The 14,842-nt window shown below is 48.8% G+C and overlaps 1 long non-coding RNA gene across 2 annotated transcripts in view; it reads left to right on the top strand.

The window, feature by feature from the left end:
• Window positions 1–6,070: 6,070 nt before the first annotated feature.
• The window catches only part of LOC144316891 (uncharacterized), a 33,760-nt gene continuing 24,988 nt past the window's right edge, over window positions 6,071–14,842 (top strand). Inside the window, exon 1 of one of the 2 annotated variants that reach the window (XR_013382723.1) lies at window positions 6,071–6,331. This is a non-coding gene — a long non-coding RNA (uncharacterized LOC144316891). The remainder of the gene's footprint in view (window positions 6,332–14,842) is intronic. The other variant, XR_013382722.1, reaches the window with a different exon arrangement.

Raw genomic sequence — 14,842 nt, forward strand, 5'->3', positions numbered from 1 at the left:
CAAGCCACATGCTGTAAGATGCTCCTTGAAAACCAGGCTCCCAAAGGTCAAGTGAGTCTGGAAATGCCGTGCTCTCCATGAGCATCTCCCCACTTGCAGGGTGCAAAGCACATGGATGTTTTAAAGGTTCTGAGAAGTCCAAACATGGAGACTCCCGCTTTGTTTTAACGCAGTGTTTTCTAAAATGTCTCACTGTGCAAACACTTTTTTTCCTTCTTTCACATGAATTTTCTTTATGTGTTTCACCAATTAGCACCACAGGGGGCAGTCAGAAGAAACACCGAGGTGGCACAAATCACACGTGCAACATTGCCTCATCTCTCTGAATTCCTTTCTCATCTGAGAAGTGAGGTAATTTACACCCACTTTGCAGGTGGAGCTGAAAATTAGAGGCAGTGTACACAGAACGCCCACCTCAGGGCCTGGCACCCAGCGGCCTGCAGGAAGTTGAAGCCACCGTGACTACAGAGACTCACAGACATGGGGAATGAGAGGGAAGGATGCACATGCCAAAGGTGAGAACCATAAAAGTCCAGCTTGACCATAAAAGTCCAGCTCAGCACAGGCTGGCTGGGGCTGAGCCTAGGGGTCCTTCAATATTCTGGACCAGCGTGGGGATTGTTCCCAGCACCAGGCTAAAATTGGGGCTGCAGGGGAGGGGTGTGTGGCCTTGGTAGGGGCTGGGAGGACCACTGGGCACAGGGGCAGGTAAGGGAATCATTTATTGACTATTGGGCACCTACTGCAGGCCAGGCTCTCCTAGTCACAGAGGATACATCAGTGGACCAAACAAAGTCCCTGCCCTCATGGAGCTTACACAGTCCACCAACTTTTAAAAATTAGTAATAAATTAGGAGGATTAGGGCTACAAAAAAATTAAGCAGAGTCAAAAAGGATAGATGGAGGGATGGGTGGGTGTTATTTTTAATAGGATGGTCAGGGAAGCCTCTCTGAGGAGGTGATGTGAGCAGAACGTAGAGAGACGCAGGTGATTTCAGATTCCCCGACTCCTCGCCATCCTCACCGTCATCAATAGCATCATCATCTCTGAGCCCCCACCTGCCTCCTCATCTGCGGAGCTAAGCGCCACTCGGGCACGGGCCTCCCCCGGGCGCACTTCCAGAAATGGCCACAAGGTGGAGGCGTGACTCTAACCGGGTTCGGGGGCGAGCGTTTGCTGAGGCATCCAAAAGACTTGAATCCAGGGCTCCTGCCCCTAGAATCCTATCTAGGTTGAGAATGATCTCTGGTTGTCTGCAGCCACAGGAACCCCATAGAATCGGGTTGTAAACAGGACCCACGGTGTGGTGAGGGTCTTTGGCCATCTGCAACCCAGTGACTGGGGGAGGCTTGGGGCCGGAGGGAGAGAAAGAGAGCAGAGAGAGAGAGAGAGCGAGAGCGCCCCACAGAACTTTCAGGAAAGCTGAGTGAGGGAGGGGCACACAAGCCCCCAGCACAGGATCCAGGGGGTCCCAAGGCTGAGATTGGCACCACCCAGAGAGCAGTTCCCGGTGATGGGGGATGGCTTTGCAGGTTTAAGACATCCATCTGCTTGTAGCTGAGGTGGAAGGCAGGTGAGGAAGTGGGAAGTGGAGAGAGTTGGCTATAAAAACGGAGTCCTAAAAAAAAATAAAATAAAATAAAAATTAAAAAAATAAATAAAAATAAATAAAAACTGAGTCCTGATTCTGTACAGTCAGGCTGCGGGGAGCAACAACCTATCTGTGTGTGGTTTATGGCAGGCTAGCTGTGCCTGTAAATTCATCCTAGCATCGGGAGAGGCAGCTGTGAGCTTGCTGGTTGCCTGCCACGATTCTGGGGGCAGGGGGGAGGGAACCCCACTCAGACCCCCCCACCCCTGTTTTCCTTTGGGCAAGGACAGTCCTTGGTGGCAAAACTGCCAAGACCCTCTCTCTGGGATCTTCCGTGAGTGCCCACTGCAAAGGGATAAGGTGGCTTGCTCTCCTCCAGACCCCCTCATTGCGAGGATTGACTACCCTTCCAGACTCATTTTAGAAAGCAGAATTGCAGGATTTCTAATTTTCCTGGCATTTTGCTCCCCAGTAACATGTGAACAGATGCTGCAAGGTTCTCTCTGAGGATCCCCAGGTAGGGAGAGCAGATTCTCCTCAGTGAGGTTCTTTGCTTTTCTCTGGGAGGAGAAATCCATTTCACACTGCTCTGTGATCTCACTAACCTTTAAATGCATGGGCTGAGGACTTAGGGCGCACTTCCACCTGTACCCTGGCTCTCATCTTCTGGAAATGAGGCAACTAAGACTTACCTGCTAGGGTCATCTGGTCAACTTAATAGCATAATATGTCTAATAGCATCTGGCACCACATCAGGACTCAACAAATAGTAATTACTTTTATGTCTAGAAATGACAAGGCACACCTTCATATCTACAATCTTGGTTTTTTTCTACCAAACAACCCTGTTTGGTGCATTCTGCCTTTTTTTTCTTATTTCATTAATTTTTTTCCACAAGAAATATGAGAACATTCTCATCATAACAGAATTGAGCACTGCATCAGTATTTGGAGTAAAATGCAAACATTGCTCCTACTACCCCCTCAGCATATACCCTACCCCATCCTCCCACACACAACAGGCTCCCCAGAGGTAACTACTGGTGTAAGTTCAGTGCTTATCTTTCCAGACTTTAAATATATATACTTAAAAAAAAAAAAAACAATACAGTCCTTGGAGCCGTAAAATTCAGTTTCATGTCAGATAGCATTAGATGAAGATTCCCTTCTGAATAAACTGGAGAGTTCCTGTTTCCCTCGGGCAGCTGTTTCTCTCGGGCAGCGTTTATTTCCATATCAACATGTAATGTGGTAATTGCAAAGGAGCCTTTGAAAATAGGCATTCAGGAAGTGGTTTGGCAACATTATGTAAATAATTACTGTTAAGGTCTAGAAAGTCATAGAGGTGTATATGCATATTCTCTGACTCATATGTCTATCAAAGGGCCACAGCCTCTGTTCCAAGCTCTGATCAGGGGATATGGCTACAGATCCCAGGGACATGATTCTTCAGGCCACCTTCTGTCAAAATGAGTAGCCAAACACAGACGTTGTGTCTGCCTGGACAGAGGTTAGGTCAAGCCTAATTCTGGGGTTTGAGCTCTGTTAGGGTAGGGAGGACAGGGTCCCACAGACTCTAGGGAATCCTAAGGGTCAGAAGTAGACCATCCGGTTCCCACCTGCCCACCCTCCCTCAAGCCATCCCAGGGCCTGCAAACACAGCAGTCACTGAGCTGGTACCTGCTGAGTGTCTGCAGGGTGATCTTCACCAGCCACACACTCTGTGTGCATTCTTTCACCCACTCCTCAAGCTAGCTTTAGGAGCTGGGTACAGCAGTCAGTGTTCCCCTTTTCTAGGCCAAGAGACTGAGCTAAGAGAAGCAACACACCCAAGAACACACAGCTAGAAAGAGGCAGCCCTGGGACTGGAGCCTGCTTGGTTGAGATCCCAGTTTCAAAAGGGGGCCTCATTCTTCTATTTTCTTTGACTTGTTTATCCTTTCAGATTTTCTGTACGCAACATGTGAGTCCATTCCGATTACATGTAAAATAAAAATGAAATGTTTTCAATCCCCAGTAGCCCCTTCCCTCCCCATAGCTGGCCACCCTTATTTGCCAAGTGTGTCCTTCCTTCTGGACCTTTTCTTACACACACACACACACACACACACACACACGCACAAACACACACAGAGTTGCTATTATAAAAATATAAAAGAGATTATGCTGTAAAAATATTTCCACAATCTCTCTTTTCTTAGCAATGTGTTCTTTCCAGATTCATAGATTGGGGCCCATTTCCCTTTTAAATGGCTGTACAGTGCTCGACAGTAAGACTATGTCATCATGTCACTATTCTCTATTGATGGTCAGTTTACTCATCTGTAAAATGGAGATAATAGTTATACTTGCCACAAAGTATTATTGTGAGATTTAATGAGGTACTACATGCAAGTGGCTGAAAATTGGTCATGGTGCATGATAACTGCACATGCACAACTATTAGCTATTGTAATCTTTACTAGCATCATCACTTCTATAGATGGACATTAATATTATTTCCAGGTTGTTTTTTTTTTTTTTTTTTTTGTTACAAAGAATGCTACACTGAAGACTTTTTTTTCTCACATTTTGTGTGCATATGTGAATTTGCCTATGAAATAGATTTCTGGAATGCTGGGTGAGGAGTTTGGAGAGAGAGGTCAAGGTATTTCTTCCCTGCGTCAGCCCCATGCCTATGACATCAACATCGTTCTCAAGCTACAGTTCCACCAGGTAGCCCCTCTGCAGGTTCTGAATCTCACAGGTATCACATTCCTCCTCCCCTGGCCTCGTTAGCCCTTGGGTGGTGACAGCTTCCTGCCTGTGGCTGGCTTCTGAGGCATTTGCCATCCCATAACCCTGCTCATTCCCCTAGAAGCTGATCCTTTACATCATTACCATTATTTGAACCATCAGGAGGTAAGTTCTGTGTTCTGCTGGGACCTTGACTGACACACTGGCTGTTGTGTTCTACCAGTTGCCTGTTCGTATTCATTGCCCATTTTCTAGAGCATTGCTTTTATGATTTATAAATACTTTTAATAAAATATGACTTAATATTTTATAGATATGATATATTTTAGTCTTAGTTAATCTTAAATTTTTTTTAATGTGATACATGCTTGTAGTGAAAAAAAAAAAAACTCTGGGATGTTTGGATGGCTCATCAATTAAGCATCAGCCTTTGGCTCAAGTCATGATCCTGAGTCCTGGGATTGAGCTCAGGATCTGGTTCTCTGCTCAGTGGGGAGCCTGCTTCTCCCTCTCCTTCTGCCCCTCCCCCTCTCCTTGCTCTCTCTTTCAATTAAATACATAAAATCCCTTTTTTTTTAAAATTCTAGCAACACAGAATGATAAAATGAGAACCAAATGTCCTGAATGAGAAGTCCCCCCATAAGTTCTGTGGATGTGAACAGAAGGAAATGAGGGTGCAGACTGACAAATGAAGGAAAGTGTGATTGTGATTGTGATTGGATACTCGCCTATGGTACCAGCCATCATTCAGAAATCATTTGGTCTCTGCAGAGAACACGTTCCTGGTTTTAGCCCAGGGGTGAATACCACTGCAGCCGTCACTCCATGCATGGTCCAGGGAGCAGCTGACTGGCACAGCTGTTTTATGGACAGTCTTTTAATTAATCACCTTGAATTTGGCTTGCCTTCCACCTCTGCCCCACATTTGTAGACTACAAAGGAAGGGGTCTCTCCCACCCCTGCCACCCCCCTCAAGTCCTGGTGAGTTTGGGGTGGTGCCCCCCTTGTGCTGGATTCTCCCTTTATCTGACACAGTCATTCTTTCCACCCAGATGTCTGGTCCTCTGATGGTTCCCTCCTGTCCTCAGCTGGTAATGGGTATACTCCCTTTGGAACTTCTTTACTATCACTTCAGTGGAGTTTGGGCAAGTGGAAGGGGCAATGAACATGCTCAGTTCTATGTAGGAAGCCTACTATAACTCAAACCACATGAAACACAGGATTTTTGCAACTCATGGGGGAGGTGGCTCAGGGGTAGCCCCATGTCTCCTCTGTCATTGTCCTCCAGCATCTCCTTCTGGCCCCTCCCCTACAAATGCACATACCTACCCTGCCAGCTCTCAGACTCTCCAGTTACCTTACAGAAAGCCTGTCCACACTGCAATCCCCCTTTAGAGTGCTGTGGCCAGAGCCTGGCTGGCATGATGACTTTCCTGTCATTAGTGCTCAGTTTGGGATCCTTCCTAGACCTCCTGGTCCTCTCTGTTGAAGCCCAGTGCCCAACCCCCTTCTCCTGAGACTCCATCTGCTTCAGGTCCTTGACTGGTGGCAGCCTGCAGCCCGCTGCATGACACGGCAAATAAAGTTTTATGTCATGTCTAGGGCAGCTTTCAAGCCAAAACAGCAAAGTTAAGTAGTTGAGACAGCGATCGCATGGCTCACAAGACTTAAATTATTTACTGTGTGACCCTTCACAGATGTTTGCTGACTCCTGCTCTAGGCATTCTGCTCCCCAGTGTTTGGAAGGGGGAGAGACCTTTGTGACTCCTGCCCTTAATCTTGTGACCTGGTCAGTCATTCCTCCTGGAGAATGAAGGAGGTAACACTTGATCCCTGTCCCTGGTAGTCAGGGTGACCCAAAGCCTTGCACATGATCCACTGTGACCTCGCTTCTGGGCAGGGGGCTGGCCCCAGAGCTGGATGACCACACAACCAGGAACACAGCCTGTAACATGGCCAGCCAGTCAGCCAGACACAGATGTGACCCCACCCCATCCACGGAGGTGAGAAAGTTCTCCTGGACACAGCACTGGTGAGGGTGGAGGTGGTGGGGAAGAGTAGGCAACAAGGTTCTTTCTAGAACAGTATCGGCCAGACTGCTCAGGCATCCACAACCATGGGCAGGCCAGCTATGCCGGCCTTGCCCTCAGGCAGGGGACGGGTGTGGAGGGAGAGATGGAAGGTGCAGTGGAGGTTTCATGAAGGTGGGTAGCATCTCCAGCAACTCTGGGAACTGAGCTGCCGAAGATGCTCCTGGATGCCATTCCTCCAGGGAGCCTTGCCCCTCTAGGTGTCAAAACACCACAAGATTGGATTATACCTAATTTCTGCTACTCTCAGTCATCCCCTGAGACTCCACCAACACCTCCTCCTTTACCCCTGCCCTGCATTGGTCCCAAGGGAACCACGACATAATGCCTTAGAAACTTCTAGTTCTGTCACCTATGGAAACTTCTCTTTTCAAGGTCACCCTTTGACCTCCATGTGTCTGCATCCCATTGGTTAGTCACCTATCCTCATTTTACCCAATCTTCCCATATCCTTTGATATGTTTGCTTTGACACTGCACTTGCTGTCCCCTCCGCTCTTGGAATGTTCATCTCCTGGCTGGTCTCATGGCTGGATCCTTCTCGTCATTCTTGCCTCAGGTCAAAAGGCATCTCCTCAGTAAAGTATGCCCTGTTCATCAGATCCAGGTGACCACTACCCTCCACCGTATTGCACCAATAGTTTCTTCAGAGCAGTTATCATGACCTGAAATTACATGGTTTACTGATGGGCCAAGAGGGTAAGCCTAAGTTCTGGAACCCTAATTACCTGGGTGCAGATCTCCTCTCTGCCATTTCTAGCTGTGAGATCTCTGACAGCCTGTGGTCTTCCTGTGGCTCAGTTTCCATAGTTGTGCAATGGAGGTGATATAAGTCAGGCCCATGGGCTAAATCTGCCTGTTTCTGATCAACCAACAAGTGAAGAATAGCTGTATGTTTTTTGTTTGTTTGTTTGTTTTTTGTAAATTTATTTTTTATTGGTGCTCAATTTGCCAATATATAGAATAACACCCAGTGCTCATTCCATCAAGTGCCCCCCTCAGTGCTTGTCACCCAGTCACCCCCACCCCCCGCCCACCTCCCCTTCCACCACCCCTAGTTCATTTCCCAGAGTTAGGAGTCTCTCATGTTCTGTCTTCCTTTCTGATATTTCCCACTTATATTTTCTCCTTTCCCCTTTATTCCCTTTCACTATTTTTTATACTCCCCAAATGAATGAGACCATATAATGTTTTTCCTTCTCCGATTAACTTACTTCACTCAGCATAATACCCTCCAGTTCCATCCACGTTGAAGCAAATGGTGGATATTTGTCGTTTCTAATGGCTGCCTACAGAATGGGAGAAGGTATTTGCAAATGATGTATCAGATAAAGGGCTAGTACCCAAGATCTATAAAGAACTTCTTAAACTCAACATCAAAGAAACAAACAATCCAATCATGAAATGGGCAAAAGACATGAAGAGAAATCTCGCAGAGGAAGACATAGACATGGCCAACAAGCACATGAGAAAATGCTCTGCATCACTTGCCATCAGGGAAATACAAATCAAAACCACAATGAGATACCACCTCACACCAGTGAGAATGGGGAAAATTAGCAAGGCAGGAAACAACAAATGTTGGAGAGGATGTGGAGAAAGGGGAACCCTCTTGCACTGTTGGTGGGAATGTGAACTGGTGCAGCCACTCTGGAAAACTGTGTGGAGGTTCCTCAAAGAGTTAAAAATAGACCTGCCCTACGACCCAGCAATTGCACTGCTGGGGATTTACCCCAAAGATACAGATGCAGTGAAACGCCGGGACACCTGCACCCCGATGTTTCTAGCAGCAATGCTTTTAAATGGTAGGGAAAAAAATCAAAAGAAGGATATTTTGTGATGGGTGAAAACTATGTGAAGTAAAAAAATTCAGTGATCACAAATAGAGTTTTATTGGAATACAGCCATATCCATTCATTTACGTATTGTCTAGGGCTGCTTCCCTTGCTATTATGACAGAGTTGAGTGGTTGTGGCCAACTACACGGCCTGCAAAGTCTGAACTATGAAAGCTTAAAATATTTACTCTCTGGTTCTTTACAAGAAATGTTTGCTGACCTCTGAAATAAATATCTGCCATCAAGGGTTGATGTACATGAATTGATATATATAGAATTCTTAGCACAGTGCCTGATAGATGCATGTAGATAGAGATATAGATGGATGTCAGCAACACGGAAGTATCAGCTACTGTTTACCATCTGCCTTCCCTCTGCCAGCCTGTCCAGTAGAACTTCCTCCAATGATGGAAATGTCTTTATCTGCACTGTCCTGTGCACTAACCACCAGTCACATACAACTATTGAACATTTGAAATGTAGCTAGTATGACTAAGGATTGACTTTTTAATTATAGCTAATTATAACTAATTTCATTAGTTAAATTTCTACCAACTTAAAATACCACATGGCTAGTGGCTCCCTATTGGACAACACCTCTGGAAAGCAAAGCCCCACGAGAAGATGCCTGCCTGGCATGTGAGGAGCTCTCAGTAAATGTAGGCTCTATGTCGTTCTTCCCTCTTCTCTTCCTCCGGCCACCCTCTGCCCTCATGGTCTTGTGCTTTTCCTGCCCTCTTTGTCCTGCTTTCTCTCCTTGAGATAAGTCTTCTCTCTCCCACCTGGGGCTGCCATCCATACCCTGCTTGGGCTCCACAGGCCCCTCCTCAGGCAGTGCCCACTGGCATCCAAGCCTCATCCTTGGCCAACCTAGCTGTCACTGTAAATCAGCCCCGATAATTCACCATCTGGTCCCAGCCCTTAGCAAAGAGCAGAGGGAGCCAGGCCAGGCAGATTCTGGCTGGAGGCGGGTCAGGAAACCAGGGCTCTCGCACAGCAGCCAGGGACACTCCATCATTTCCGAGGCTGGCACAGTACTCACATGACACCTGGTGCCAGGAGTCCATGCCAGGCCTGAGAGGGGGGCACCAATTGCCGAGGAGCCAGGGGCCTGGAGGGCGGAGAGTGTCCAGGAGACTGGCTGCAGGTGCCTCGGATGGGCGGCAGATGGATGGCACAGAGGCAGCGACAAGGACTGGGCTACCAGGCAGCATTGCTGGAGTGTTATGTTCTGTACTCAGGGGCCTTGTTAACATCAGTCATCTGTGGGCCCTTGTCAGCTGTGGGAAAGGGCACTGGGGAAGTGTTGTTGGAGAGGGGAGGACCCATCCAGCGATAGCCCATGCCTGGCCACCTCGTAGCTGCCAGGCCTCCCCTCCCACAGAGGCACCACTGTCCACTCCAGAGAGGCAAGAATAAGCAGAAGAGACCTACGTCCCCACAGTAGAGCACAGTAGAGCACCAGATGAGAAGGTGGTGAGTGGACCCTGGGCCAGGAGCTCAGCAAGGACATTTAAATCATTTCTGACTCATACAGAGTTGAGTGAGTAAGCACTGAACCCTCCCAATCTTTTTGGGAAGGAGCAGGTGTAAGGATTCAGGAACCCTGAACTCCAGCCCTGGCTCAGCCTCTGAGAGCCAGCTGTGTGTTGTGGGACAAGTCATCTGCCTTCATCTGGAAAATGAAGGGGTTGGACTAGATCTGTCATTCTTCACTGGATGGATGGAAGGTGTTGAGAAATGTGTGTGGGGGTACTTTGGGTTGTCACGGTGACTAGGAGGCATGATGGGCATGAGTGGGGGCGGGCAGGGATGCCAACATCCTACAAAGAATGATTGCTCCACACAAGCAAAATTGGGAAGCAGCCCCCATCAATACCTGGATAACTGCTAGGGACTTGGAACTTAACCAAAGCCTAGAGAAGGATGGTGGCTGGGTCAAAGCATACAGACAGCAGGGACTGCCCAGCAGGGGACACTTGGACACTGCCCAGCATCCCGGTGTCCTGAGCAGACCCGGGGACAGAGGAAGAACTTCTTCCATGTCAGTGAGCCCAGGCACTGGGAGTTGCAGAAGGTCCATTTCTTCAGACACAGGTGGGAAACACAGATTCCACTTCTCTCATGGGGACCTTTCTCTAGGTCTGTCACGGTGTCCAATCACTCCCTGGCCAGAAAACACATCAAAACACAGCCTTCCTGTTACCTGTACCACTGGGCTGCTTTTTTCAAGGGAAGATAAGAGTGGAGGGAGAAGATGGAGCAGCTCATGGCTACCTTCCATCCCTCCTCATCTGTCTGGTCTCAGTGAAAAGCTCAACATTCACCTAAGTTGTTCCAAAGACCTGGGCCACTCAAGAGGCCATGAGTTAGGAAGGAAGTGTGTGGTGGAAGATAGCTGCTCCACAAAGGAGAAAGCGAGGCCATGTCTGAGAGGCAGACAGCACAGGTTGGCTTCCCCAGCCCTCACTCCAACCCCTTTGCTCCTCCTCAACATTGTCACCTAAGCAATAATCCTGTAGCCAGTGAGTTGCAGTAGTTATGTGCTGGAGGGTGTCTGGGGACAGCTTTTGCCGACCTGATAAAGATGTGGCCCCTCTCCCCTCCCTCCACCGTGCTTCTACCTTCTTCCTGCTGGAACTGCAAATATGATGGCTGGGACTGCAGCAGCCATCTTGTGCTCTAAAGAAAAAGACTAAGAAAATCTGGCTTTGGTGCTGACATCCCTGACATCCTGGAACATGTACCAGCAGTTACATACCTCTGGATTCTTACCATGAGAGGAAAAAACCTCTTTCTCAGACCCTGCAGTGCATTTTCTGATCATTGCTTCCCAGTACATTCCTCACTGATACAATTGGCTGCGCTTTCTTGCCATTTCACCACTCACACACATCAGAGCCCATGTGTGTCCGGCTCCTCGACCCAACTTTGCACTGAGACCATTGCCGTGGGTGTTGGCTAGACATGGCGTCCTCTGACAACAAATTGCCTGGGCAGTTCTGCTTCTCCCCCCACCTCGGTAGCAGCTGCCTGCAGGTACCTGCTCAGCCACAGACATAGACACAACCCCAGAAGTACAAGGATGTCAACACCCCAATGGCATGAAGCAGCCATTGCCCGACAGTGACCAGGAACTAAAGGATATATGGTTCCTCCTTCTTCCCGCCACGTTGAGTAGACATTTCCAAAGCACTCAGAAGGCTCTTGGTGTTGGTCAGGCACACTTATATCAGCTTGCTCTCCTCCTTTCATCCTCCCCTCCCCCTATTTCTATTCCTTTCCCAAATACACTACCCATACCCAAAATCCTGTTTCAGATTTTGTTTATTTTGGGGGGAACACTGGGTGATCTCAGACAGCCTGCTCACCCTCTCTGAGCCTCAGTTTGCCCTGCACAGGGAGTAGATATGAGGCACAAGGTCTCTGGGGCCCCCCTCTGGGCATTCCTATGTTCTGTTCTTGCCTTCCCCCCATGTCAGTGTGTCAGCCCTGACTGCAGCTTCCCCCAAAGCAGGGTCCATGACTTCCTCAGGTTGTCTGTGGGGGACCCAGTCCAGCATCATACACAATCCACTGATTGTGCAGGGGGAGAAGAACAACCAGAGGTGTTCATTACAAAGTGAAGCAAACCAGAAAGAAAGCCTCGGGCTCAAAGCTAAATCATGTGAAGGGAGAGAGGGTGGAGGTTGCCAGGCAGGCGCTGAGCCCATTAATGAGAATGAGCAGGGGGTGGTGTGCGCCAGCCCGGGGCAGGGGTCAAACACACAGACTGGTGCTAATTAGCTGCAGTGGCTTTGGTCACAGGTCACTGAGAACCAAAAACTTCAGTCCTGCCAGGTCATTGCTGAAGGAGCTGCAGGAGAAGGAAGGGTAGCCAGGAGATGGATGCGGGGCTGATGAGCAGTGGGAGACATGGGCTGGGATCCATGGCTGCCACTGAGTTGTCGGATCCTACCCCAAATCTTAAGCTCTGCTCCTGTGGGCTGGTCAGAGGCAATTCACTAGGCCTTCACTGAGCACCTGCCTCTACCAGGTTCAGGGTAGAGCGGATGTAGTCCCTGATTTCATAGAGGTCTCAATCCAGCGTGGAAAGAGCTTCTAGAGGGCACCTCTTCCTGTGCCATGTGTCTCCTACTTCCTGCCCAGGGCTTCTCTGATGCTACAGCATTGTAATAGAGCTAATGTGAGTTCCCTCCTCGGTCAGTCAGATAGAAACATACCAGGTTGAATTGTCCCACAGAGGAAACTTTATTTGCAGCTAATAAGGAGATCATGGGTAATAGCTCCCAAAGTCCAAAGACTCCTGGAGCAAGGGTGGATGGGTTCCTTCTGTTTAGGGTTAGGTTGAATTTTTAGATGGGGGAGCCCTGTCATCATAAGTACAGGTGGACCTAAGGTTGCAAAGGTGCTTTAAGAAAAATGTGTCTATGGGACACCTGGGTGGCTCAGTGGTTAAGCACCTGCCTTCAGCTCAGGTTGTGATTCCAGGGTCCTAGGATTGAGTCCTGCATCAGGCTCCCTGCAGGGAGCCTGCTTCTCCCTCTACCTATGTATCTGCCTCTGTGTGTCTCTCATGAATAAATAAATACGATCTTTTTTTTTAAGATTTTTTTTTTTAATTCATGAGAGACATACAGAGAGAGAGAGAGAGAGACAGAGACACAAGCAGAGGGGGAAGCAGGCTCCATGCAGGGAGCCCGATGCGGGACTCGATCCCGGGTCTCCAGGATCACGCCCTGGGCCGAAGGCAGGCGCTAAACCGCTGAGCCACTGAGGGATCACCTAAATAATATCTTAAAAAAAAAAAAGGAAAAAAGTAAACACGTCTATACACACATTATATGCTATGTAAATGAGGCTTATGCTCATCCTTGGGTGAGACGTTAGTATTATAATGAGGTAAAAGTAACTGTTGGACATTCTGTGGTCACTCCAAGGTCCATCTGTGCAGGCCTGAGTTGGGGTTTGAGTTCAAACTGGTCTGGGTGGTCTGGGCCATGGGAGCTCTTCCTTCAGGTAGTGGTTATTACTGCTGGAGGGATAGTTTTGGTTTCCACCTGCTGGGTCTTTTGCCTGAGTTGAGAGATAACCTGGAAAGCTGAGTTTAAGGAAAAAAATGTGGGACAAAGGTCAGTGAATACAAGGAGGTAGGCAGTAAAAGTCAGGTCTTGGAGTCTAGCAGATCGGACAGCAAACAGCACGGTCTCTGGTGGGCACTTGCTTGGTGCTCAGGTGCCAGCAACCAGAAAGCGTGGGTCACCCTTGGCTGGGAGCAGCGGCAACAATGGATAATTTCTCTCCCTTTCATAATCCCAGGCTGTATAACACTAAGATGCTTTGTTCCAGGAAGTTCCACAGATGTCCCACTGGGATCAAGTGGCAGTTACTCCCAGGGTTGGCCAGTCCCATGATGTAAACTTGGACTGGCTCCCTCGGTTCCAAGTTCACTTCCCCTTCTCCCTTCCTCCTGCACACAGGGGCCGCTCGCTGCCTGCAGGCCAGCTGTCCCTTCAGATGGCTCTCCAGCAACTGGGCCACGACACAAGGATGCACATGGAGGACTTGTGCGCGCTCTCTCTGTCTCTCTTCCTCTCCCTGTTCCACTTCACCCCCTACAGATCACGAACTGTCCAAGAAGCACTTGACCTGAGTTTAGAAACCCAAGTTCAAGTCCTGGTTCTGCCCTTTTCAGCTGAGTCCTTGGGCTTGGCCTCCCCCTGTTCCCATGGTCTGATCTGTGATTCAGCAGTAGGCGTGCTTACTTACTGGCCGTGCGTTGTACATCATAGAGCACATGGTCCTGTGCTCCTGTGGGTGACTCCCCTGGAGTTCTGCAACCGAGGCCCTGAGACACCACCAGGTAAACTGAGTACTGGATGCTTCTAACATGTTGCTTGACATAGTAGCACGGTCATGGAGTATAATGCCTGCCATTAGACTGGGGAAACTTCTGAGGTCAAAGATCTGTCTTATCAGACTGAGAATTATTGAGAGTTAAGACTGTATCTCCCTAATGGGATAGAGAACTTTCTGAGGACAGGGCTGTGCCTTATGCCAACATCTAGGGGCTCCTCCACTATTCCAACTTGCTGAGAGCATTAATACAATGTCTTCCCTGAGAACAGGACTGGGGCTCCCCTCAGACCGGGGCTCCCTGAGGACAGGGCTGTGTCTCCCCTCAGACTGGGGGTCCCTGAGGGCAGGGCTGTGTCTCCCCCTCCGACTGGGGCTCCTTAGGTGCAGGTTTTAGGAACTTCTCTGTCTCTGCTCCAGCAGCTGTCGCTCCTCCAGGCCCTCCACCCTTCCTGGCACTGTTCCAGTCTCCTCCAGCTCCAGAGATGGCTGTTCTCTTCCAGGCAAGCATGCTCTCTCCCAGTCTCCGTCTCCCCTGTTTTGGCTGAGTTGGTCCGCTGCTCATCCCTGGGTCCCGCTGTCCTCCGCCCTCCTGCAGGCACGTACATGAGGATGAACAGGTTGCATTATGCTAGCTGAGCTTACCCTTTGGTGATTAAAAGGAACATCATGCTGCAAGCAGAGTAATCCTAATTACAAAGTGGAAACCACTGCTTTTTACCAAGAAACAAA

Source organism: Canis aureus, chromosome 7, assembly GCF_053574225.1.
Source record: "Canis aureus isolate CA01 chromosome 7, VMU_Caureus_v.1.0, whole genome shotgun sequence".
In the NCBI taxonomy this organism is placed as follows: Eukaryota; Metazoa; Chordata; class Mammalia; order Carnivora; family Canidae; genus Canis; species Canis aureus.